Raw genomic sequence first — 25,591 nt, forward strand, 5'->3', positions numbered from 1 at the left:
AGTTCCTAAGCTCAATCGATCTAGTGGGGAAGTAAGGCGAAAGTCGTTACCTTTGTGAGTGGAAAGTGCCGGAAACAAAGAATCCGACGGTGCAGGAAAAATAAGTAGACAGACTGTCTTCGTATAACAGTTAGTTCCTAGAGACACGGCCAATTCCCAGAAGGGTACTAGAAATCTGTAAATAACAGCGCCTGATCAGTGTCAAGTTCAAATTAATCCAAACATTTGAATGTGTGCAGGGGACGGGAGGTTTCCCACGTTGAATCCTCTTTCTTTTTACTATGCTCCCCTTTATGCCAAGCATCCACTACTTTCTCACTCTGATACATTTTCCATAATGCTAAGATAACGGCCAACCTTTTCCGTAACTTCTTCCCAATATATACAGCATGCAAGTATGTTGTTATGTGTCGCAATGCTGTTTTTGACAACAAGCCTTTTTGAGGTCACAGCATAAGTGTTTTTATTAGTCGTGCCCTTCAACCACGCCGCATGATACTGCCGTATTTTTGGTGTATATCTTGGCAGTGTCCTGCATAAATGTAAAAGGAGAGTATCCCCCATGGTGACCGATTCCTTTCACATGTGTGTATTGTGTGCCGATCTTCTGGCTAATGACAAAAGTATTGGATAGTCCAAGCGTCTAGATCTGGGCTCAGGTCGACTGGACCAGAACCATCCGCACTGCTACAAAAATGTGCTCTGGCACCTTGAAGCTTCTCATGTGCCAGATGGAATTACCAATAATGATCTCAGACCCAAATAACCAGACAGACTCAAAGAATATGGCAAAGTACTACTTTATTATCAGCTCAATTAAAGTAGGGTAATCTGGCGAACAACAAAATGTAGTTGACGCAGTCACACTTAGGTTTTGATTATACAATGGCTTTATACCTCGATATGCATCATCTATGACGTTATCCTACGTGGCAAACTGTAAAACCTATTGAAGGGAGGGATTGGCAAGGGAACATATATATCTACATATCATATATGTATTAGTAATATCACTGGATGCCCCTTATCTAGTAGGCACACCTTCAGCCACCTCTTAATACGTATCAAACAGATTATAGCAGAATAACTGGAAGTGGGTTGGCCTGTGCAACATTGGATAGCATGTTGCTACATAGACCCTGTGATTGGTTGGAATTCTCTGGCAACCTTGGACTTTCGGCTCATTAGCTGCACTTAAACAAAATGAAACTCAGGTGCAGAGAGCAACGTTAGGCTACTACTCACTTGCCCAATTAGTCCATGATCTCTCATCGGTCTGGCCCTAAGCCAAGGCTTCTCCTTTGTAGTTGACCTTGCAGCCTGTTCTCTGTTCTGAGACTTTCAAGGGAGTGTATGTACACCATTATCTTTGTCTAGAGTTTAATGAATTGCCCTTGTTTTTTACTTGTGAATCACGTATGAGGGAGCACGATTTTTTCCATGTCAGCCTTTTATTGAATGCTATTTAATTCAATTAAGCTTGGTGTCATTACTCCTCTTGACCTCTGAAGACTCGGTTGCTCTACCTCACAGAAGCTTTTTTGCATCCTTGACTGTCCAGTTTTTGACACTTGCAGATGCTTTCTTCTTGGCTTAATCTAAGAGAAATACGTCTTATGTACATGGCTTATCCTCTTGACTCCCTTTGTGCCTTGCAATTATTCGTCGATGTGGTATCCTTGATCCCAGACCAATAGACTCCTCTTTATTCCTCACTCGAAGCTAGGTTTTCAGCGTCTCCTGTCTCTGCAGCCCTGGTCTGTCTCTGAGGAAGCTTGATTGGTTTCAACACGAGTCTGGCGTCCATCTTTTTCTCATGACTGCTTCAATCACGTTATATTTTCTTCTGCAACAAGCCTCTCTATGTCTCTACCTTGCATGTCTGTGTATATACATTCACTTCATCTCTCCTCACTAATTTCTTTGGTGCACATGATTTCTTCATATTCAATTCCATGTTTCTCCTGTTACTTCAGTTTCATCTTCATTCTTTAAGTATTTGCATATCTTTTCAGTTCATCTACGTGTCTTTCCTCCATGACGTCACTCTGTCCTCGTCCGATTTCACCTATAGCTCTTTGATGTCCAATGGTGTGTGGAGACATCCTTCTACCCTCTCAGTGCGAGGGCACATTCGATACGGTTGTCTAAGTGCATATTGTCTCTCATACACTCGGTGTGGTATTGGGACAATACCTGGTGTCCCACGTAGTGCTCTCCTGCTGTTCCAATAGGATGGAGGTGAGGGGGTTGGAGCTAAGGATGATGCGTCCATCTGCTCCTCTACACTGGGAAGGCCTAAAAGCTGACTGGGTCCTATGGTGAAGAACTGGGGGCCAACCTTGAGAGTGGAGTGACCAGACCCTTGCCCTGTCCTCCAATAGGGTCCTGCATGCAGCTGGCTTTTCCAAGCTTTAAACAGAGGTTTTAAATGTAAGTAGGATTGCACCATTTGAAACCAAAAGGAGGGGGACTCCTTTCCCTTTATAGTGGGCAGGGGGGCAAAACTGTGTTAGATCCTTAGCCTGCAGAACTAAAAAGATAAATTAAATTAATTCCCTTTAGCAGAACACTACGGGTGATTTTTGTCATAGGACTTTCAGTGGATAGGGGTCTGAAATCCAAAATTCTTCAATCATCCCAATTTTTCTGTCAGACTTCCCCAACACAGAACGAAGTAAGGAGGCGGGGGTCTGAAAAAACCACTGCTAAATCACTCTGTGTTTATTTTGAGCAAAGCTGTGGGTGAAATAGTAATTACCATATGTACGTGTCTAAATCTGTAAGCCAAACTGCTAGCCTTTTAAGCGCGCAGTAAAATCAGAATTGCACACCCCTACATCTGTGAAGTGATTGTGTTCACTGACCAGCGCAAATTATTTCTTGAAGTGAAATATGTAGAAAGAAAAATATTGTAATTTGTGTTTTTCCCAACACATTGGTGTGATTGATTTGTGTAACAAGAAGTTAATTGTGAGCCACAAAGAAGGTGGTGTGTGTAGTTTAGTGTGATTTCTATTACCTATAATTGAAATAAATACACATATCTTTCCTGTACCCCGGCCTGGTTCTTGGCTCATTGGTAGCTCAGGGGGAGTGGTACAAAGTGCATGATATGAGGTTCAGATAGGGCTGAATAAAAGAACCGACATTAACTGTTTGTTAGGTAACACTTGGGGAGGGAAGGAACTCCCTGTTTTGAAGGTGGCCTCTCAATAAACCGTCATAGCCTGTACACAAGCCAAAAGTGTTGGGGGCATCAATAGATCTGGGAGAGCCGCTGAGACGAGGGTTGGCCCAGGTACAAAAATAGGACCCTCCTTTTAGGTCAGTGCCTGCCGAAACTAGGGTCCAGCCAAGAGCCCTAGCTGCTGCGAGCAGCACCCGTGAGCCACCCATAAAGTTAAGTAAAACAATTCCCTTACGTCCCTGTGTGTACAGGTGCGCTGTTGCCTGACTTTCTGGCCCGCCCCTCCTCCAACCATTGATTGGTTGGGGCAGGACCGCAAGTCAATCCATTTGCTATCGTGGGAGCGGCGACTCTGAAGCAGGTACATTTTTTGTCATTTCCCACTCCCCTGCTCTGGTTCCATCAGTGTTGCCATCCTGTATTGTTCCCATGTTCCTCGATCCACCATCCAGAATCCCGACCCCCTTTGCCAGAGCCGCCAGTGCCCTTTCTATTCCCCCTTACCTGAACCCCAATCCAGAATTCCCCCCACTTCGCCAGGAGATCCTCCCAACTAATTTCTCCCCCTTCCCTAAGCCGCCATCCACAAAATACTACTGCAACGCCCCCCACCCCAGTGATTCAGATCCTTTTCTCACCCCTAGCACTTTCTCACGCTTTTTTGTCTCCCCAGGTCCTTTTGACCCATTGTCTTGCCCTAACACCTTCACACCCCTTTTATCGGTCCTCAGCCCCATCATCTTTTTTCTTGGTTCTAAACCCCTTCACACCCCTCTGCTCGGCTCTCAGTCCCTTCACACCCATTTTCTTGGTCCTCAACCCCTTCACGCCCCTTTGCTCAGCCATCAGCCCCTTCACACCACTTTTCTTGGTACTCAGCCCCTACAAACCCCTTTTCACGATTCTCAGCCTATTTTCACCTTTTTTCTCGGCCCTCACCTCCTTTTCACGAATGTTCTCATCCCCAGGTCCTTTTCATCCCATTTCTTGGCCCTGACCTATTTCCTCTGCATTAGACCCTTTTCTGTGTTCAAGCCCCTTTTCACCCCTTTTCTCTGCCCCCAGCCCCTAACACAGACCACCCCATTTTGCATGCCCGTTTTCCTGGTTCGGCACGCATCTGGCCCTAAGAGCCAGGCCAGATCCCATGGCTCGGCTCAGGCTCAGCCCTAACTAACTGATCTGTGACTCTCCGAGCTCTAAGCATCAACAGGGGAAACCAGTGGCCAGCCACCAATCAGCAGCGACTAGGATGGTAAGATAGGTCCAGGTGGGGAATAGAGCAATCACTCCCCCCTGGAAGCCTGGACACTTAGCAAACTTAACTACACCTGTACGATACTGTGATTACTTTCCTCTGCCTCCCTTTCTCCCGCTATACAGGACTCTCTGATCTAGCTGTGTTTAGTCTTGTTCTCAAATTGCATAGCCAGGCCTAGACCTCTCTCCCACCATACAGGACTTTCTTATTTATTTTTTTTAAACTTTATTTACAGAATTCCAAAATCTCATACAGTATAATACACTCCATCAGACGTGTTATATATCCGAAATTATCAAAACATTTCATAACATAACTATATACAATGTATTACATTATCAACCATAACCCTAATCACCCATGTACAATAATAAATCTAGTATAGCCGTAGAAATGTACCCCAGATTTTCTCAAACAAACCCAATTTCCCTTCCCTTCTGTAAAGTGTCTTCTCCACAGACGCTAAGTCTTGCATTTCAGTCAACCACGTCTCAATATTCAGAGTCAGTACCGATTTCCAATTCCGCAAAACAATTTTCTTACCGATCATTGCCCCTCGGAACAACCACTTCTTCTGATTCTGGGTAAGATACTCCAAAGACTCATCATCCCCCAATAACATCAATCTAAAATCCAAAGCAGGCAAACCCTCAATCACCTCACCACACACCCGACCAACCTCAACCCAGAACGACCTCACCAACCAACAGTCCCACAACATGTGCTCCAATGTACCTTCCAAATGAATACACCTCCAACAATTCGAGCTTTCCGACATCCCCCTACTCACCATTCTCTCCGGAGTCCAAAAAACCCGATTAAGAATCTTGATTTGCCTTCGACCTCTCTGCAAGTCCCACCGAGCATAGCTTAACATTTTCACACATCCGTCGCCATGAGTCATCAGAGATATCTGAACCAATTCTCCTACCCCACTCCTCTCTCAGCAAATCATTACCATTGTAATGCGCTACAATCTCCTTATACACTCAACTGTCCAGGCCTCCTTCCCTCCCAACCGGCTCTCTAGTAAACAAACTCAAGTCCATCCTCCGGTCAAAGTCCACAATCCCAACTGCCTGCTTCAGCTTCACATAGTCAGAACTCTTAAAATTGTCTATGTCAAACCGTAGTAGCTATTCCCTCACTGTCAACCAAACACCATTCTCAAACAGATCACCCACCCACCGCACTCCACCCAAGAACCAATCTGCCCAAAAAACCACATGACCACCAATCCTAATCGCAGGATTAAACCATAATGACGCTCCCGGTTCTCTAAATGCGTCCACACCCATGAATCCACACAAACTCTTCCAAGAGTTCCTCAAGTTCTCAATCAACAGATGGAAGTCAAGACTGCTCTTGGAGTCAACGACCCAGCAGAACTAGTCTCCGCCTCCACCCACACATCAGGCAATTCTTCCACAAACGGAACCAGAAAAGCAGACATAAAAGCCAAATGATAGGCCCTAAAATTAGGAACCCCCAAACCGCCCCGAGTAAGCGGTAGTTGTAATTTCCACAACTTCAGCTTCGGAGGCTTTCTGTCCCACAAGAATTCTTGAAGCATCCTGTCCAAATCCTTCCAAAAAGACGTCGGCAGCACCAAAGGAAGCATACCTAAAACATAATTAATTCTTGGGGCAGAAATCATCTTCAGGGCGTTCACCTTGCCCCAAAGTGAGAGATTCAACAAACTCCACCTGTCCAACTCAACCCTCAACCCACTACATACTGATTTCACATTTTCCAAAATCAAATCTCTAATCTCGGGAGCCAACCATACCCCCAAGTATTGCATTTTATCAGGACACCACCGAAATCCCAGGTCCACCATAAATTTCCTGTCCACAGAATACATTAAAGGCATAACCTCTGATTCAGTCCAATTGATTTTGAACCCCGAGCACCGTTGAAAATCACCCATTATTTCATAAGTGCTGGCACGGACCTCTCTAGTTCATTAAGAGCTAACAACATGTCATCCGCGAACATCCAGATCTTCTGTTTCAAATCCCAGCTTGTAAGTCCCACCACCTCATCCGCCTCCCTTATAGCCGCAGCCAATGGCTCCACGGCAATCACAAACAATATCGGTGACAAAGGACACCCTTGTCTAGTCCCTCTCTCCATGACAAACTTCCCAGATCGCAGACCATATGCTTAACCTCAGCCGTCGGAACCGCATACAACAGCCTGATCCAAGAAACAAACTTTCCGCCGAAAACCATCTTTGACAAAACAGCAAAGAGAAAATCCCAATTTATTCTGTCGAAAGCTTTCTCAGCATCCAACGACAATATGGCACAGTCTCCCTGACCATCTTCCTTCTTGGAAATTATATTCAAGATTCTCCTAATGTTACTAGAGGTCTTCCTACCCTTCACAAAGCCTGACTGGTCAACATGGATCAAAGTCGGGAGCACATTTTCAATCCGAAGCGCAAGTATTTTTGCCAGAATTTTGTTGTCAACATTTATAAGACTTATAGGTCTATAACTCGCCGGTAGAGTATCATCCTTCCCATCCTTCCGAAAGACAGATATCATGGCATGCCTAGTAGAGTCTGGCAAAACACCATTAACCCATGACTCCATATACCTGTCCCTCAAGAGCCTAATCGCAGATGCCGGTAGCAGCCAAAAAAATTCAACCGGAAACCCATCAGGACCAGGGGCTTTCCCCACATTCAATTTCCCAATAGCTCTCTCAATCTCCTCAACCGTAACATCCTCCTCAAGCAACTCCGAATCCTGTACACCAATCTTAGATAGATCCAATCTATCCAACAAAGCCTCGCCACCTCCAGTCACTTCAGGTTCATTTTTGTATAGATTTGCATAAAAGTTTTGAAAAACCTTATTTATCTCACCAGGATGATAAGTAATATGGCCACTCTCATCTCGAATTGCTGGTATGGCTCTATCAGCATTCCTCCGCCTATAAGCCAACCATCTATCACACTTCTTACCCTTCTCATAGTAAGCACATTTAAGAAAAAAGTTGCAACGTTCAGCCCGTTCATCCATCAATGACTTTAGCTCTCTTCTCGACCTCCTCATTTCCGCCACTACATCAGCACCAACTGAAGCAGCCATAACCCTTTTGGACAACACTTTCAACTTCTCCCCTAATAAAGCCTCCTTATCATCAACCTGCCTTTTAAGACCACTAGAAACAGCAATCAAGTGCCCTCTCATAGTACACTTCAGAGCCTCCCAAACTATACCAGGACGAACTTCACCCGTGTGATTACAGTCCACAAAACAATCTATTTCCCTCCGCAATGCATCCACCACGTCATCCTTATGCAGCAAGGCGACATTCATCCTCCAGAAAGGACTCCTCTTTAGGGCATACCTCAGCTGTAGTTGCAGAGTCACATGTGCATGATACGACAGCAATATACTGCCAATTTCACATGTTTTATAAGACTCAGTCATCCTGCCTGCGGTTAAAAACATGTCCAGCCTAGAATACACCAAATGCGCCCCTGAAAAAAAACTATACTCACGAGAGAGCGGATGCTCCAACCTCCAACCATACAGGACTTTCAAATCTAACTGTGTTCAGACTTGTACTCAAATTGCATTGTTAGGCGTAGGTCTCTCTCCCACCATACAGGACTCTCAAATCTAACTGTGTTTAGTCTTGTACTCAAATTGCATTTTTAGGCGTAGGTCTCTCTCCCACTATACAGGACTCTCAAATCTAACTGTGTTTAGTCTTGTACTCAAATTGCATTGTTAGGCGTAGGCCTCTCTCTCACCATACAGGACTCTCAAATCTAACTGTGTTTAGTCTTGTACTCAAATTGCATTATTAGGCGTAGGCCTCTCTCCCACTATACAGTACTCTCAAATCTAGCTGTGTTTAGTCTTGTACTCAAATTGCATTTTTAGGCGTAGGTCTCTCTCCCACTATACAGGACTCTCAAATCTAACTGTGTTTAGTCTTGTACTCAAATTGCATTGTTAGGCGTAGGCCTCTCTCTCACCATACAGGACTCTCAAATCTAACTGTGTTTAGTCTTGTACTCAAATTGCATTATTAGGCGTAGGCCTCTCTCCCACTATACAGTACTCTCAAATCTAGCTGTGTTTAGTCTTGTACTCAAATTGCATTGTTGGGTGTAGGCCTCTCTCCCACTATACAGGACTCTTTTATCTGGCTGAGTAGTACTACACTGTGATAATATTGTCATTTTCGGCCCGCTCCGCACTGTGATATTATTGTGATTACTGGCCTGCTCCACACTGTGATAGCACAGCAACTGCTAGCCTGCGTTGCATCCCGGAGAAATTGTTGGGCCTGACCTGATTCACATCTAGTGAGCCTGCACTGTGCCTCCACCGTGATTGCTAGCCTGCTCTACACTGTAATAATATTGTCATCACTGGCCTGCTCCACACTGTGATAGCTTGACTGCTAGCCTAGCACCCCATCGATACCCACCCTACTGAGTCCTATACCACCCGACAACCAAACGCCCATCAGCCCCCCAACACCCCTAGACAGTGCGTAGGTTAAGGCAACACCTAACCCATCAACGAAAGGACAGGTGGCACCCGAAAGCACCCTATTATAATCATTAGAGGAAACCCCAATTCTCTCCTAGCACAAGACACTACTGACGACCACTTGCCCTGTTAACTCTGCACCGAGAACCAAAATACCACGACACAGAAATGGACACCGACAAAGAGAGCTGGATCATGCAACAATAAGCACGGACAAACAAACCCAACTGTCTCCAGTAAAAGTGACATCGAATGCAGGAAACACCCCGCCAACCAACGCTACCATCAGAACAAACACAGTAAGAGAAAAATCGTTATATCTTACACCTTACCTCGCGACAACCACAGAGTCTCGATACAGCAACACCACTGATACCTCGTGACAAATAAAGAATCACCCAAAACGATTGGAAAAAAGACAGGAGTACCCTAGAAGAGAGTGGGAAGACTCAAACCCCCTCACTCCATTCATCACAAGAACAGAAGAGCACTATCGATATCCACAACAGACCACACAAGACGACAAAGCTCTAGTAAACAACAACCCAACCATTAACCTAACGACCGATTCAATGAAGAAGTTTTCTCTGATCTTCAACTAATCGGCATTACTAGAGAAGCACTGCAATCGAACAGCCAAGCTACCAATCTAGCAAACAGCCACAATGAAGAAACAGCCTTCACTGATCTTCATCTTCATCCAATCAACATCAATACAGAAACACCCCAACTATACAATTATAAACCAAAACAAGGGACAACTAATAAACAAAACCACACCCAAAAGATCCACTGCAACTTAATCAACGTGAGGTTAATGTCCAAACATGCCACGGAAATCTATGACCTCCGATGTGACATAGGTATCGGCATCCTATTTATAACTGAAACATGACTAGACGACAATTACAATATCATCCTCAATAACTGCCTGCCTAATAAATTGAAATGCGTCCAAGCAAACAGAAAAACCAAAAGAGGGGGGGGGGGGACTGGCAATCATCCACAAGGATAAAGTTTACAATGTGGACGATTAATAATAGTTGATATATCACCATTAGCAAGAAAATTAGAATTTAAGTAAATTGGAATAGAAGGCTTATATGCAAAAATCTAGCTTTCATAGATGAATTGTTTTAGAATGCTGGAAATAAATGGTATGTATGGAATATGAATGAATGAATGAATGAGTAATGTTTTAGTGAATCAATTTTGTATTACTCTTTTTTATATATTAAATAAGAATTAAGATAAAATAAAATAATGTTTGATTAGTCGCAGCTCTTGTCTCTTTCCCTAGTTTTCCTCATTTTCCACTGGGCACAATTGTTGTTTAATATATAAGTCATCCATAAGGAACACCTGGCTATCAAATTGGAAGATCCATTAAACATAGATAAATGTGAATCCTTAATCCTACGCCTATCAGTAAACCCCAAAATAAACATGAAATTCATAATGATATACAGACCGCCAACATACGATGCAACCTTCGTGGATTCATTCACGGAAGCAATCCCAACCCTAGCCATTGAGCATAATCATCTGATCGTCCTTGGAGATTTCAATATCTGGTTCGATGAAGAAACCACAACCACACAAAAATCTCTAACTAGCCAACTAGCAGCAATGAATCTTCAACAACTAGTCAAAGCAGCAGCCCACTCGGCTGGGCACTCGACGCAATTTTCGGCAATAAAAAACTCATTACCACAGCACCCCCAATCCAAATACTCTGGTCAGGAGTGATCACCTCATCGTTCCCTTCATAATCACACTAACCATCCCAACAAGCAAGCGACAAGACAAACTTCCGATCACCATGAAAAGGAATTGGAGAACCATAAAAACTCCAACTTATCCGGACCTCTGGAACTCAGCAAACCACAAGCAACAATTAAGGAAGAAGCCGACCAAACAAAAAAGTAGCTCCATTCCACAACTTGATCACATTAACGATCAACAAAATCGCAAAAGAAAAACCTTTCTCCCCTTCACGTAAAAGAGCAACAGCAAAATTGTTCACCCCACTACTCAGCGCCATGAAAAAAAAGAACAGAAAACTAAAACTAGAATGGAGGACCACAAATGACGGGAAATAAATTTACATTTCAACAACATATCCGCTCCTACAAAAAGGAAATACAAAAAGCAAAAAGGAAATATTACGACAACCAAATCCTCACAGCACCAAACACCCCAAAAGAACTCTTCAAAATCATAAATGAAATAAAATATCCACCAGGCTGCAACAACAACCAATACCATCTATCAAACTGTGCAATGAGCTTGCAGACCACTTCAAAAACAAAATCACTACCATCCAACAAGCCATACAAAACAGACCATGTGATCGGACTAAGGAACCTGCTGACCCTTACGAGGAATGCCTGAACAAACTACAATACATCCCCGAAATATCAGTGGAGACTTTTGTCAAACTGGTAAATCAAAGCAACAAAATAGGTTCTCCTGAGGATCCATGCCCACCATACATATACAAATCAATCCTCGCACAAGGAACCCCCATGGAATACCACAGGAATGTAGGAATGTCCTCAATTATTCAATCTCAACAGGGAAAGTGCCACAATCCTTCAAATTAGCGTAGATCAGACCGCTACTCAAAGACACATCTGGAAATATAGAGGACTGTGCCAACTATAGACCCATTTCCAACATCCTGTAAACAGCTAAATTGCTCGAAACGTACATACACAAAACAACCCAAGAATTCATAGAACAGCACTGCCTACTAGTCCAGGCATAAGTGGGTTTCAGACCAATGAGAGGAACAGAATCAGCTCTCCTCTCAATATGGGATGACCTAAAAGCAAACGCAGACCCAGACAACAGTACAGCCTTGATACTTCTAAACCTCTCTGTGGCATTCGACACAGTTAACCATGACATTCTCCTCATGAGACTGAAAGGATTGGGGATAACAGACACCGCCCTAATGTGGATCAAATCCTTCCTAACAAACAGAACAAAAACTATATGGATGAAGCCTTTCAAATCCAACACAAGAGAGTCCTTGTGTGGAGTACCACAAGGATCATCCTTCTCCCCACCATTATTCAACATCCACCTTTTCCTGCTGATCAAAATCATCAAGAGACACAGCCTCATCTGCTACAACTACGCCGACGATACACAAATAGTATTCAAAATAGAAGGCACTCAAGAAGAAAACAACACTTGAGAACTGCCTTCGTGATGTATTCAACTGGATGAACTCCAACTACCTCAAACTCAACCCAGGCAAAACAGAAATAATGATCGTCGCAAAAACGGAGGAGACAACCACTACATCCCCTGGCCAAGGGAACTCGGTACAACTACAGCCCCATCGTCGACTGTAAAAAACCTGGTGTTAGGCAGAATCCTGTGCAGTTCCCTTGGGGACCACTGCAAAACGTTTACGACTACAGGAGTTAGCAGTAAACACAATTGGTAGCAGTCTGCACCACCCAGATTTACCTGGTAGCTGTGGCTGAGCAGTCAGACTTCTCTCAAGAAGAGTTAAGCAGTATATAGAAAATACACAATAGGGCCAAAAACACAGTGGAACAAGCAAACACTGACCAGAGCTTTGGTATAACAGTATATCATTATTAATTTAAAAATACACTTGTAAAAATACACTGGCACTTATATGTCAAGCAAGTTCAAACAAAGTCACTATAAGTATATACTCCTCCCTAGTTAATTATTCGATAAGTCTAGGTTAAGACACCACTTATTTAGCAAAACAGAGGTGAGCACGTAACCGTAGATGGCACTCAAATAATTTGTTTAAAAAGGGAGAGAAAAGGCAGAATAGGAAAATAACACAGTACCAACACTTTTAAGAAACCACAGCAAGTCAGGAAAGGCAGGGTTTACTGTATAGCAAAATGTTCATAGGGCAGGCCCACTCTTAGAGAGAGCAAGGCGGAATGTGCCCAAGATCACACAGTGGAAAAGCACTCAAACTCTTTGCAGAAAAGTCAAAAGAGGTTGGATCAGTTCAAAAAGGTAAAATTAGCAGGTCCGAGGTCACCCCAGGATAGGGAGTCAAGGATTTACGGGAAACCTTGGACAATCTGTTGCAAGGGAGACCAGGCGGGACACAGTACCTGAAATGGTGAGAAAGCTCCAGCGGGGGCAGTTGTTCCTGGCAGCGGGTGCAAGTCAGGGCTTCGTCCAGGGGAAGAGAAGATCTCGACGTGGAGGAAAGCTGGAGGTCGTTGCACTGCCAGGGAAGAAACCAGCCGCGGAGTTTCCCGGTTAAAAGGTACGACCCTTTTATTCGCGGTAGTGGTGAAGAGTGGCTATCCAGCCGCCGGGGTGCTTGGCACAGGCGATTCGACTACGAGATGATCCAGGAAGGCGAAAAAGGCAAACTGGTTGGTCCCACCAGCTCAAAGGGAAGAAGACTCTCCTGGAAGAAGATCTCCTCTGTCATCGGGGAAGTGGTGAGTTCTTACAGCAGGGCTCCACCTGTGGTGTCGTCATTGTAGTACTAGCCGACCAAACGCGAATTGGCCTTCAAAGGCTGCTATCAGCTCTTGATAACTACATGCGCAAAAACAAATTGATCATTAACATAGCAAAGACCAGATTTATGTCAATTGGGTCAACAATAGGAAAAAGGAACAAAAACTACACTTGGTCAATTGCAGCGGAAAAGATAGAAAAAATAAAAGAAATACGGTATCTGGGCATTCTCTTCAACTCCTCAATAAGAGAATGGGCGTGGTCAAAAGACCTAATTCAGCGGACTTTGGCATTTGCACTACAAGCTGCAAAATTGCACAGACTTTACGAAAAATGTACGATGCTACCAGTACGTGAATTCTACCAACTGAAGGTAACACCAGCATTAACATATGGTGTCGAAGCTGCCTGGAATTTAGACCACAGAATATGGCCATACCTAGAAGGTCTATTTTGGAGAAAGGTCCTGAGGTTATCCAACCATATCTCAGTCATTAAAATTCTAAATGAGCTGGCACTAGACTCCCTGCAAGGAACAGTGCTATGGAAATCACTTTCACTCTTGAGGAAAATGAACTTAAGCCCCCCAGAACCAGCTTACGAAATTTTTAGAAATTGCCACAGCAAGCTCACAAGCTCTCTGATAAGTGATTGGAAAACAACACTCACAAAAATACTGGTCTGCGCAGACATTAGCTTGGAGATGCTGTTAAACCGTCCTGAAACCGCAAAAAGAAAAATAAAACAATGGCAATGGATCCTAAATACAGAATGATATAACAATTTGGCATCTGCGCTGGACTTGGGACCAGTTGCAAATAGATTAGACTTACTCCCTGCATACCTGAAACAATTTCCATCAAGACACCATCGCGACAGTTTCATGAAACTGCGTTTAAATGCCTTGAGAACAAAAGAGCGATTATTCAGGACTCACGTCAAAGAAACAGTCGACAACTTATGCAGAGTCTGCAAGGGCGAAGTTGAAACCATCAAACACCTAATAATTGAATGTGCGGATCTGAAGAGCCAAAGAACATTACACCTAGGAAAATACGCCCCGATGAACTCAAACATGGAAGACTGGTGGCTCTACATTCTAGGAGGAAAAAACGTAATGTTGACCTGTTGAATAATTGACTATCTAGACGAAATCCTGAAAGAGGACATGAATTGTGATGCCGAAAGCAAAATGCAAAACTAAAACCTGTGACAAATGAGCTATTGTTTTAAAAAGTTTGTTAACCAAACTATAAAATCACAAATAAAATAAAATAAAAATAAAAATAAAAAAAAAGATGGCTCAGCTTCTCCCCTCTTCGGATTCTTTAGGTCCTGTGGCGACTTCTGAAGTTCCAGTCCCCAAAGCCCTGCTTTTATGCAGCAAAACCCCCATTCATCAGCCTAGCTGTCACTCAAACATGCTAAGTGGTGAGCCGGGCGGCTCACCACTGGGCCAATCACACGAGAGCGCGACTTGAGTTGCCAAGGCAACTCAGTCCAGGGTGCCTAATCCCCCTCCCACACATCCTGTTGACCCCAGACAGAGTGGCACAATTTGGAGGGTTTCTGTGGAGAAGCCCGGCAAAAAGTGGAACAAAGGGCTCAACTTGGGTTAGAGTTTCAGAGGCGAACACAAACGCCATTGTAAATCCGAGTCCTGGCAAAAAGACCCAACCGGGGAATAAATATTAAATAAATAACCCGGCGGCATCTTTAACATTGCACCAAAAAGTGGTGCATTTAAAATGAATGGGAAAATCCCATAGGAAATATTCTGGTGGAATATTTTGCATGCTATCCACTGCCACCAGGCAGAAACTCGACAAAGGGGGACTGGACAGTGCCCCATTGGAAAACAGACCCAGGGGCAATCGAATTACCCCTACCAGTACTTCCACAATATGATGGTTTGTACTGGTTCTGTTCACAATTTGAGACTAGTAAAGCCAATGGTGACTTTACATGTCCTGGGAGACAGTGGGCAGTCCCAGGGTATGGAGTCTATGTTTGGGGGTCACTATGACACCCCTGTGTTACTACACTGAGGGTGCTGTGTAACACACATACCAAAAACACATGAAGCTCTATGGAGTAAAAGACCCCATAGCCCATTAAACACATCTAGAGTCAAAGGAACACACTCAAATTATGCCGAAGAGTGGGAGAAAAAGAGTCTCACTCTTAGCAGGAGAAAAAAATAAACCCCAAAAATCCAGCAAAGCTGCTGGGGGACTCACTAGGTTTGGGAAATTAGCCTTAACAGAGAATTCTCCCTAACACCTGGGAATTCTGATGGACAACAAACATACCCTAGAGCCACAAGTAAACGTTATACTCAAGAAAATCTTTCTACTGCAAGCAGCAAAAAAGATCCTACCGTTCCTATCATTTGCCAACAAAACACTAACCATCATAGCTGTCGTCATGTCCAGAGTAGATTGCGCCAATAGCCTATACCTGGGTATGCCGGAACGACTTCTAAAAAAACTGCAACGCATACAAAATGTGTCAGCCAGACTGCTCCTCAAACCTCCCCGAAAAGAACACATCCCACCTTCACGAAAAACACTACATTGGCTACCAATAAAACAACGAATCAAATTCAAATCAATGTGCATCACGCACAGAATGTGGAATGACTTACCGAAGAATATACACAACACAAGAATCCACCTACTATTCAGGAAACTGCTCAAATCCTGGCTTTTCACTGCATAACTAGAAGAACGCCCACAGGGGCACACACATACCTGGTAACAATGATGAGTGAAGACATCGATCCCGGACTCCAACAATCTATCAATTACAAACAGATTCTAAGGAAGACAATCTACGATCTATCAAACTACAAACTGAGGGATAGCCATAACAGGAGGGCACTAATGACCCAATACATGGTTAGACCGAGACAGAAGGTCAAGACGGTTCATCAAAAACACCCTGGCCCCGAATCACGCCCAAACCCAGCAGACCACCGTCAAGATAGACAGCGAGGGAATAGGGGGCACCAATCCACAGCACCAACACTAGAGGGGGGGGACTAGAAATAACCGGCCCCCCAACCTAAGACCCATACAACACAACCAGAAACGCGCCGTGCCATCTAATTTAACAGATGGATGGCCAAGAAATGTAACCAGCTACTAAGCATACCCACAGAAATACTATTTAAATACAACAAGATTGGCTAAAACCTGGACATACAACCCACTAACCCAACTTCAAATCTCTGCATACCTAATTCACCCGAAAACCCACACAACCATTTCTCACCCAGCGACCCGCACACACTTCACCACACTGCAACAACAACCAACAAATAAACTACATCAACAGTTCACAAGGTCTCGCTCTGATCCGATACTTGCACCAAAGCACAGCACTCCTCTCACTCTCCTTCTCTCTCTTTAGCAGACTCACCCAATCTGCCCGCCCGCTTGTTACAGATCCGCCTGAGCGCCTGGGGACCAACTCCACTGGTGACGGTGCGCAATATAGGTGCGCAATATAAATACCTTTAACATTAACATTAACAGGTAGGTTGCTCAGCGTAGACTGCTTGGTCGAGGCAAAATGAAAGGAAAGGTACGTTTTAAAGGTACATAGGGTGGCATTAGAGACTTTCGCTGGATGTTATTTTTTTTTTAATTAGTAACTTGTATCTGGCTGTCGAGTAGCAACCCTGGTCCCATGACGGAAGGGGTAGACTGCTGCACGGCTAACGTCATATACCGCGGAGGGTCACGTGACCCACATCCAAATAAAGGGGGCAGATTCTCTGCTAATAGCCACACACTGCAGTGTTCATAGAGCAGATGCTGCAAGTGAACAGGGAATGCGAACAGGAGCAGAGTTAACTCCCATGAAATTAAATTAAAAGTCTACAGAAATATAAGTAAAGATCACACAATCTACACACGATGTGGAGGGCAGGCAGTGTCAGTGCTAATAAGCAGATAGAAATAACTTAATAAACGGAATTAAGCGGTGAGACCGCAGCATATGCTCCAGTGAAGGCGATAGAGCTATCTAGCTACCTCCATCTGCGGGCATGCAGACAGAGGATGGCATTACTAGGGTAGTGCAGGCAGAGGATGGCATTACCAGGGTAGGGGAGCCATAGGATGGCATTACCAGGGTAGGGAAGGCAGAGGATGGCATTACTGGGGTAGTGGAGGCAAAGGATGGCATTACCGGGCTAGGGAGGCAGAGGGTGGCATTACTAGGGTAGTGGAGGCAAAGGATGGCATTACCGGGGTAGGGAGGCATAGGATGGCATTACTGGGTAGCAGAGGCAGAGGGTGGCATTACTGGGGTAGTGGAGGCAGAGGATGGCATTACTAGGGTAGTGCAGGCAGAGGATGGCATTAGTAGGGTAGAGGAGGCAGAGGATGGCATTACCAGGGTAGGGAGGCAGAGGATGGCATTACTGGGGTAGGGGATGCAAAGGATGGCATTACTGGGGTAGGGAGGCAGAGGATGGCATTACTGGGGTAGTGGAGGCAGCGGATTGCATTACTGGGTAGCAGAGGCAGAGGGTGGCATTACTAGGGTAGTGGAGGCAAAGGATGGCATTACCGGGGTAGGAAGGCATAGGATGGCATTACTGGGTAGCAGAGGCAGAGGGTGGCATTACTGGGGTAGTGGAGGCAGAGGATGGAATTACTAGGGTAGTGCAGGCAGAGGATGGCATTACTAGGGTAGAGGAGGCAGAGGATGGCATTACCAGGGTAGGGAGGCAGAGGATGGCATTACTGGGGTAGGGGAGGCAAAGGATGGCATTAATGGGGTAGGGAGGCAGAGGATGGCATTACTGGGGTAGTGGAGGCAGCGGATGGCATTACTGGGTAGCAGAGGCAGAGGGTGGCATTACTGGGGTAGTGGAAGCAGCGGATGGCATTACTAGGGTAGCAGAGGCAGAGGGTGGCATTACTGGGGTAGCGGAGGCAGCGGATGGCATTACTGGGTAGCAGAGGCAGAGGGTGGCATTACTGGGGTAGTGGAGGCAGCGGATAGCATTACTGGGTAGCAGAGGCAAAGGGTGGCATTACTGGGGTAGTGGAGGCAGCGGATGGCATTACTGGGTAGCAGAGGCAGAGGGTGCCATTACTGGGGTAGCGGAGGCAGCGGATGGCATTACTGGGTAGCAGAGGCAGAGGGTGGCATTACTGGGGTAGTGGAGGCAGAGGATGGCATTACCAGGGTAGTGGAGGCAGAGGATGACATTACCGGGGTAGGGGAGGCAAAGGATGGCATTACTGGGGTAGGGAGAATGAGGATGGCATTTACTGGGGTAGTGGAGGCGGAGGATGGCATTACTGGGGTAGGGGAGGCAAAGGATGGCATTACTGGGGTAGTGGAGGCAGAGGATGGCATTACTGGGGTAGGGAGGCAGAGGATGGCATTACTGGGGTAATGGAGGCAGAGGATGGCATTACTAGGGGGGAGGCAAAGGATGGCATTACCGGATAGGGGAGGCAGAGGATGACATCCCTGGGCTAGTGGAGGCAGAGGATGTCATTACTCGGGTAGGGAGGCAGAGTATGGCATTACTAGGGTAGTGGAGGCAGAGGATGGCATTACCGAGGTAGGGAAGGCAGAGGATGGCATTACCGGGGTAGGGGAGGCAAAGGATGGCATTACTGGGGTAGGGAGGCAGAGGATGGCATTACTGGGGTAGTGGAGGCAGAGGATGGCATTACCAGGGTAGGGAAGGCAGAGGATGGCATTACCGGGGTAGGGGAGGCAAAGGATGGCATTACTGGGGTAGGGAGGCAAAGGATGGCATTACTGGGGTAGTGGAGGCAGAGGATGGCATTACTGGGGTAGGGGAGGCAGAGGATGGCATTACCGAGGTAGGGGGAGGAAGAGGATGGCATTACTGGGGTAGCAGAGGCAGAGGATGTCATTACTGGAGTAGGGAGGCAGAGTATGGCATTACTAGGGTAGTGGAGGCAAAAGATGGCATTACCGGGGTAGGGAGGCAGAGGGTGGCATTACTGGGGTAGGGGAGGCAGAGGGTGGCATTACTAGGGTAGTGCAGGCAGAAGATTGCATTACTAGGGTAGGGGAGGAAGAGGATGGCATTACTGAGTAGCAGAGGCAGAGGATGGCATTACCGGGGTAGTGGAGGCAGAGGATGGTATTACTGGGGAAGTGAAGGCAGAGGATGGTATTACTGGGTAGCAGAGGCAGAGGATGGCATTACTGGGTAGCAGAGGCAGAGACTGGCATTACTGGGGTAGGGGAGGCAGAGGATGGCATTACTAGGGTAGTGGAGGCAGAGGATGGCATTACTGGGGTAGGGGAGGCAGAGGATGGCATTACTGGGGTAGGGAGGCAGAGGATGGCATTACTGGGGTACAGAAGGCAGAGGATGGAAATACTGGGGTAGTGGAGGCAAAGGATGACATTACTAGGGTAGTGGATGCAGAGGATTGCATTACCGGGGTAGGGGAGGCTAAGGATGACATTACTGGGGTAGGGAAGGCAGAAGATGGCATTACTGGGGCAGGGGAGGCAAAGGATGGCATTACCGGGGTAGGGGAGGCAGAGGATGGCATTACCGGGGTAGTGGAGGCAGAGGGTGTCATTACCGGGGTAAGGAGGCAGAGAATGGAATTACCGGGGTAGGGAGGCAGAGGATGGCATTACTAGGGTAGTGCAGGCAGAGTATGGTATTACTAAGGTAGTGGAGGCAAAGGATGGCATTACCGGGGTAGGGAGGCAGAGGGTGGCATTACTGGGGTAGGGGAGGCAGAGGGTGGCATTACTAGGGTAGTGCAGGCAGAAGATGGCATTACTAGGGTAGGGGAGGAAGAGGATGGCATTACTGAGTAGCAGAGGCAGAGGATGGCATTGCCGGGATCGTGGAGGCAGAGGATGGTATTACTGGGATAGTGAAGGCAGAGGATGGTATTACTGGGTAGCAGAGGCAGAGGATGGCATTACTGGCTAGCAGAGGCAGAGAGTGGCATTACTGGGGTAGGGGAGGCAGAGGATGGCATTACTAGGGTAGTGCAGGCAGAGGATGGCATTACATGGGTAGGGGAGGCACAGGATGGCATTACCAGGGTAGGGAAGGCAGAGGATGGCATTACTGGGGTAGGAGGCAGAGGATGGCATTGCTAGGGTAGTGGAGGCAAAGGATGGCATTACCGGGGTAGGGAGGCAGAGGATGGCATTATTGGGTAGCAGAGGCAGAGGGTGGCATTACTGGGGTAGTGGAGGCAGTGGATGGCATTACTGGGTAGCAGAGGCAGAGGGTGTCATTACTGGGGTAGTGGAGGCAGAGGATGGCATTACTAGGGTAGTGGAGGCAGAGGATGGCATTACTAGGTAGTGCAGGCGGAGGATGGCATTACTGGGGTAGGGGAGGAAGAGGATGGCATTACTGGGGTAGTGGAGGCAGAGGATGTCATTACTGGGGCAGGGAGGCAGAGTATGGCATTACGGGGTAGTGGAGGCAAAGGATGGCATTACCAGGGTAGGGAGGCAGAAGATGGCATTACTAGGGTAGTGGAGGCAGAGGATGTCATTACTAGGGGAGGGGATGAAGAGGATGGTATTACTGAGTAGCAGAGGCAGAGGGTGGCATTACTGGGGTAGGGGAGGCAGAGGGTGGCATTACTAGGGTAGTGCAGGCAGAGGATGGCATTACTAGGGTAGGGGAGGCAAAGGATGGCATTACTGGGGTAGGGAGGCAGAGGATTGCATTACTGGGGTAGTGGAGGCAGAGGATGGCATTGCCGGGGTAGGGAAGGCAGCGGATGGCATTACCAGGGTAGGGGAGGCAAAGGATGGCATTACTGGGGTAGGGAGGCAGAGGATGGCATTACTGGGGTAGTGGAGGCAAAGGATGGCATTACTGGGGTAGGGAGGCAGAGGATGGCATTACTGGGGTAGTGGAGGCAGAGGATGGCATTACTGGGGTAGGGAGGCAGAGGATGGCATTAATAGGGTAGTGGAGGCAGAGGATGGCATTACTAGGGTAGAGAAGGCAGAGGACGGAAATACTGGGGTAGGGGAGGTAGAGGATGGCATTACTAGGGTAGTGGAGGCAGTGGATGGCATTACCAGTGTAGGGGAGGCAAAGGATGGCATTACCAGAGTAGTGGAGGCAGAGGATGGCATTACCGGGGTAGGGGAGGCAAAGGATGGCATTACTGGGGTAGGGGAGGCAGAGGATGGCATTACTGGGGTAGGGAGGCAGAGGATGGCATTACCGGGGTAGTGGAGGCAGAGGATGGCATTACCGGGGTAGGGGAGGCAAAGGATGGCATTACTGGGGTAGGGAGGCAGAGGATGGCATTACTGGGGTAGTGGAGGCAGAGGATGGCATTACTGGGGTAGTTGAGGCAGAGGATGGCATTACCGGGGTAGAGGAGGCAAAGGATGGCATTACCCGGGTAGGGGAGGCAAAGGATGGCATTACTGGGGTAGGGAGGCAGAGGATGGCATTACTGGGGTAGTGGAGGGTAGAGGATGGCATTGCTGGGGTAGGGAAGGCAGAGGATGGCATTACTAGGGGGGGAGGCAAAGGATGGCATTACCGGGTTAGGGGAGGAAGAGGATGGCATTACTGGGGTAGTGGAGGCAGAGGATGTAATTACTGGGGTAGGGAGGCAGAGTATGGCATTACTAGGGAAGTGGAGGTAAAGGATGGCATTACCGGGGTAGGGAGGCAGAGGGTGGCATTACTGGGGTAGGGGAGGCAGAGGGTAGCATTACTAGGGTAGTGCAGGCAGAGGATGGCATTACTAGGGTAGGGGAGGAAGAGGATGGCATTAATGAGTAGCAGAGGCAGAGGGTGGCATTACCGGGGTAGTGTAGGCAGAGGATGGTATTACTGGGGTAGGGAAGGCAGAGGATGGCATTACTGGGAAGCAGAGGCAGAGGGTGGCATTACTGGGGTAGGGGAGGCAGAGGATGGCATTACTGGGGTAGGGAGGCAGAGGATGGCATTACCGGGGTAGGGGAGGCAGAGGATGGCATTACTGGGGTAGGGGAGGCAGAGGATGGTATTACTGGGGTAGAGAAGGCAGAGGATGGAAATACTGGGGTAGGGGAGGCAAAGGATGACATTACTAGGGTAGTGGATGCAGAGGATGGCATTACTGGGGTTGGGGAGGCAAAGGATGACATTACTGGGGTAGGGAAGGCAGAAGATGACATTACTGGGGCAGGGGAGGCAAAGGATGGCATTACCGGGGTAGGGGAGGCAGAGGATGGCATTACTGGGGTAGCGGAGGCAGAGGGTGTCATTACCGGGGTAAGGAGGCAGAGGGTGGCATTACCGGGGTAGTGTAGGCAGAGGATGGTATTACTGGGGTAGGGAAGGCAGAGGATGGCATTACTGGGAAGCAGAGGCAGAGGGTGGCATTACTGGGGTAGGGGAGGCAGAGGATGGTATTACTGGGGTAGAGAAGGCAGAGGATGGAAATACTGGGGTAGGGGAGGCAAAGGATGACATTACTAGGGTAGTGGATGCAGAGGATGGCATTACTGGGGTTGGGGAAGCAAAGGATGACATTACTGGGGTAGGGAAGGCAGAAGATGGCATTACTGGGGCAGGGGAGGCAGAGGATGGCATTACTGGGGTAGGGGAGGCAGAGGATGGCATTGCCGGGGTAGTGGAGGCAGAGGATGGCATTACAGGGGTAGGGGAGGCAAAGGATGGCATTACTGGGGTAGGGAGGCAGAGGATGGCATTACTGGGGTAGTGGAGGCAGAGGATGGCATTACTGGGGTAGTTGAGGCAGAGGATGGCATTACCGGGGTAGAGGAGGCAAAGGATGGCATTACCCGGGTAGGGGAGGCAAAGGATGGCATTACTGGGGTAGGGAGGCAGAGGATGGCATTACTGGGGTAGTGGAGGGTAGAGGATGGCATTGCTGGGGTAGGGAAGGCAGAGGATGGCATTACTAGGGGGGGAGGCAAAGGATGGCATTACCGGGTTAGGGGAGGAAGAGGATGGCATTACTGGGGTAGTGGAGGCAGAGGATGTAATTACTGGGGTAGGGAGGCAGAGTATGGCATTACTAGGGAAGTGGAGGTAAAGGATGGCATTACCGGGGTAGGGAGGCAGAGGGTGGCATTACTGGGGTAGGGGAGGCAGAGGGTAGCATTACTAGGGTAGTGCAGGCAGAGGATGGCATTACTAGGGTAGGGGAGGAAGAGGATGGCATTACTGAGTAGCAGAGGCAGAGGGTGGCATTACCGGGGTAGTGTAGGCAGAGGATGGTATTACTGGGGTAGGGAAGGTAGAGGATGGCATTACTGGGAAGCAGAGGCAGAGGGTGGCATTACTGGGGTAGGGGAGGCAGAGGATGGCATTACTGGGGTAGGGAGGCAGAGGATGGCATTACCGGGGTAGGGGAGGCAGAGGATGGCATTACTGGGGTAGGGGAGGCAGAGGATGGTATTACTGGGGTAGAGAAGGCAGAGGATGGAAATACTGGGGTAGGGGAGGCAAAGGATGACATTACTAGGGTAGTGGATGCAGAGGATGGCATTACTGGGGTTGGGGAGGCAAAGGATGACATTACTGGGGTAGGGAAGGCAGAAGATGACATTACTGGGGCAGGGGAGGCAAAGGATGGCATTACCGGGGTAGGGGAGGCAGAGGATGGCATTACTGGGGTAGCGGAGGCAGAGGGTGTCATTACCGGGGTAAGGAGGCAGAGGGTGGCATTACCGGGGTAGTGTAGGCAGAGGATGGTATTACTGGGGTAGGGAAGGCAGAGGATGGCATTACTGGGAAGCAGAGGCAGAGGGTGGCATTACTGGGGTAGGGGAGGCAGAGGATGGTATTACTGGGGTAGAGAAGGCAGAGGATGGAAATACTGGGGTAGGGGAGGCAAAGGATGACATTACTAGGGTAGTGGATGCAGAGGATGGCATTACTGGGGTTGGGGAAGCAAAGGATGACATTACTGGGGTAGGGAAGGCAGAAGATGGCATTACTGGGGCAGGGGAGGCAGAGGATGGCATTACTGGGGTAGGGGAGGCAGAGGATGGCATTGCCGGGGTAGTGGAGGCAGAGGATGGCATTACAGGGGTAGGGGAGGCAAAGGATGGCATTACTGGGGTAGGGAGGCAGAGGATGGCATTACTGGGGTAGTGGAGGCAGAGGATGGCATTACTGGGGTAGCTGAGGCAGAGGATGGCATTACCGGGGTAGTGGAGGCAAAGGATGGCATTACCCGGGTAGGGGAGGCAAAGGATGGCATTACTGGGGTAGGGAGGCAGAGGATGGCATTACTGGGGTAGTGGAGGCAGAGGATGGCATTGCTGGGGTAGGGAAGGCAGAGGATGGCATTACTAGGGGGGGGAGGCAAAGGATGGCATTACCAGGTTAGGGGAGGAAGAGGATGGCATTACTGGGGTAGTGGAGGCAGAGGATGTCATTTCTGGGGTAGGGAGGCAGAGTATGGCATTACAAGGGTAGTGGAGGTAAAGGATGGCATTACCGGGGTAGGGAGGCAGAAGGTGGCATTACTGGGGTAGGGGAGGTAGAGGGTGGCATTACTAGGGTAGGGCAGGCAGAGGATGGCATTACTAGGGTAGGGGAGGAAGAGGATGGCATTACTGAGTAGCAGAGGCAGAGGGTGGCATTACTGGGGTAGTGGAGGCAGAGGATGGTATTACTGGGGTAGTGGAGGCAGAGGATGGCATTACCAGGGTAGGTGAGGCAAAGGATGGCATTACCAGAGTAGTGTAGGCAGAGGATGGCATTACCAGGGTAGGGGAGGCAAAGGATGGCATTACTGGGGTAGGGAAGGCAGAGGATGGCATTACTGTGTAGCAGAGGCAGAGGGCGGCATTACTGGGGTAGGGGAGGCAGAGGATGGCATTACTGGGGTAGGGAGGCAGAGGATGGCATTACCGGGGTAGGGGAGGCAGAGGGTGTCATTACCGGGGTAAGGAGGCAGAGGATGGAATTCCCGGGGTAGGGAGGCACAGGATGGCATTACTGGGGTAGGGGAGGCAAATGATGGCATTACTGGGGTAGTGGAGGCAGAGGATGGCGTTACCGGGGTAGGAGAGGCAAAGGATGGCATTACTGGGGTAGGGAAGGCAGAGGATGGCATTACTGGGGTAGGGAAGGCAGAGGATGGCATTACTGGGGTA

Source organism: Ambystoma mexicanum, chromosome 4q, assembly GCF_040938575.1.
Source record: "Ambystoma mexicanum isolate Mex_15411 chromosome 4q, UKY_AmexF1_1, whole genome shotgun sequence".
Taxonomy (NCBI): Eukaryota; Metazoa; Chordata; class Amphibia; order Caudata; family Ambystomatidae; genus Ambystoma; species Ambystoma mexicanum.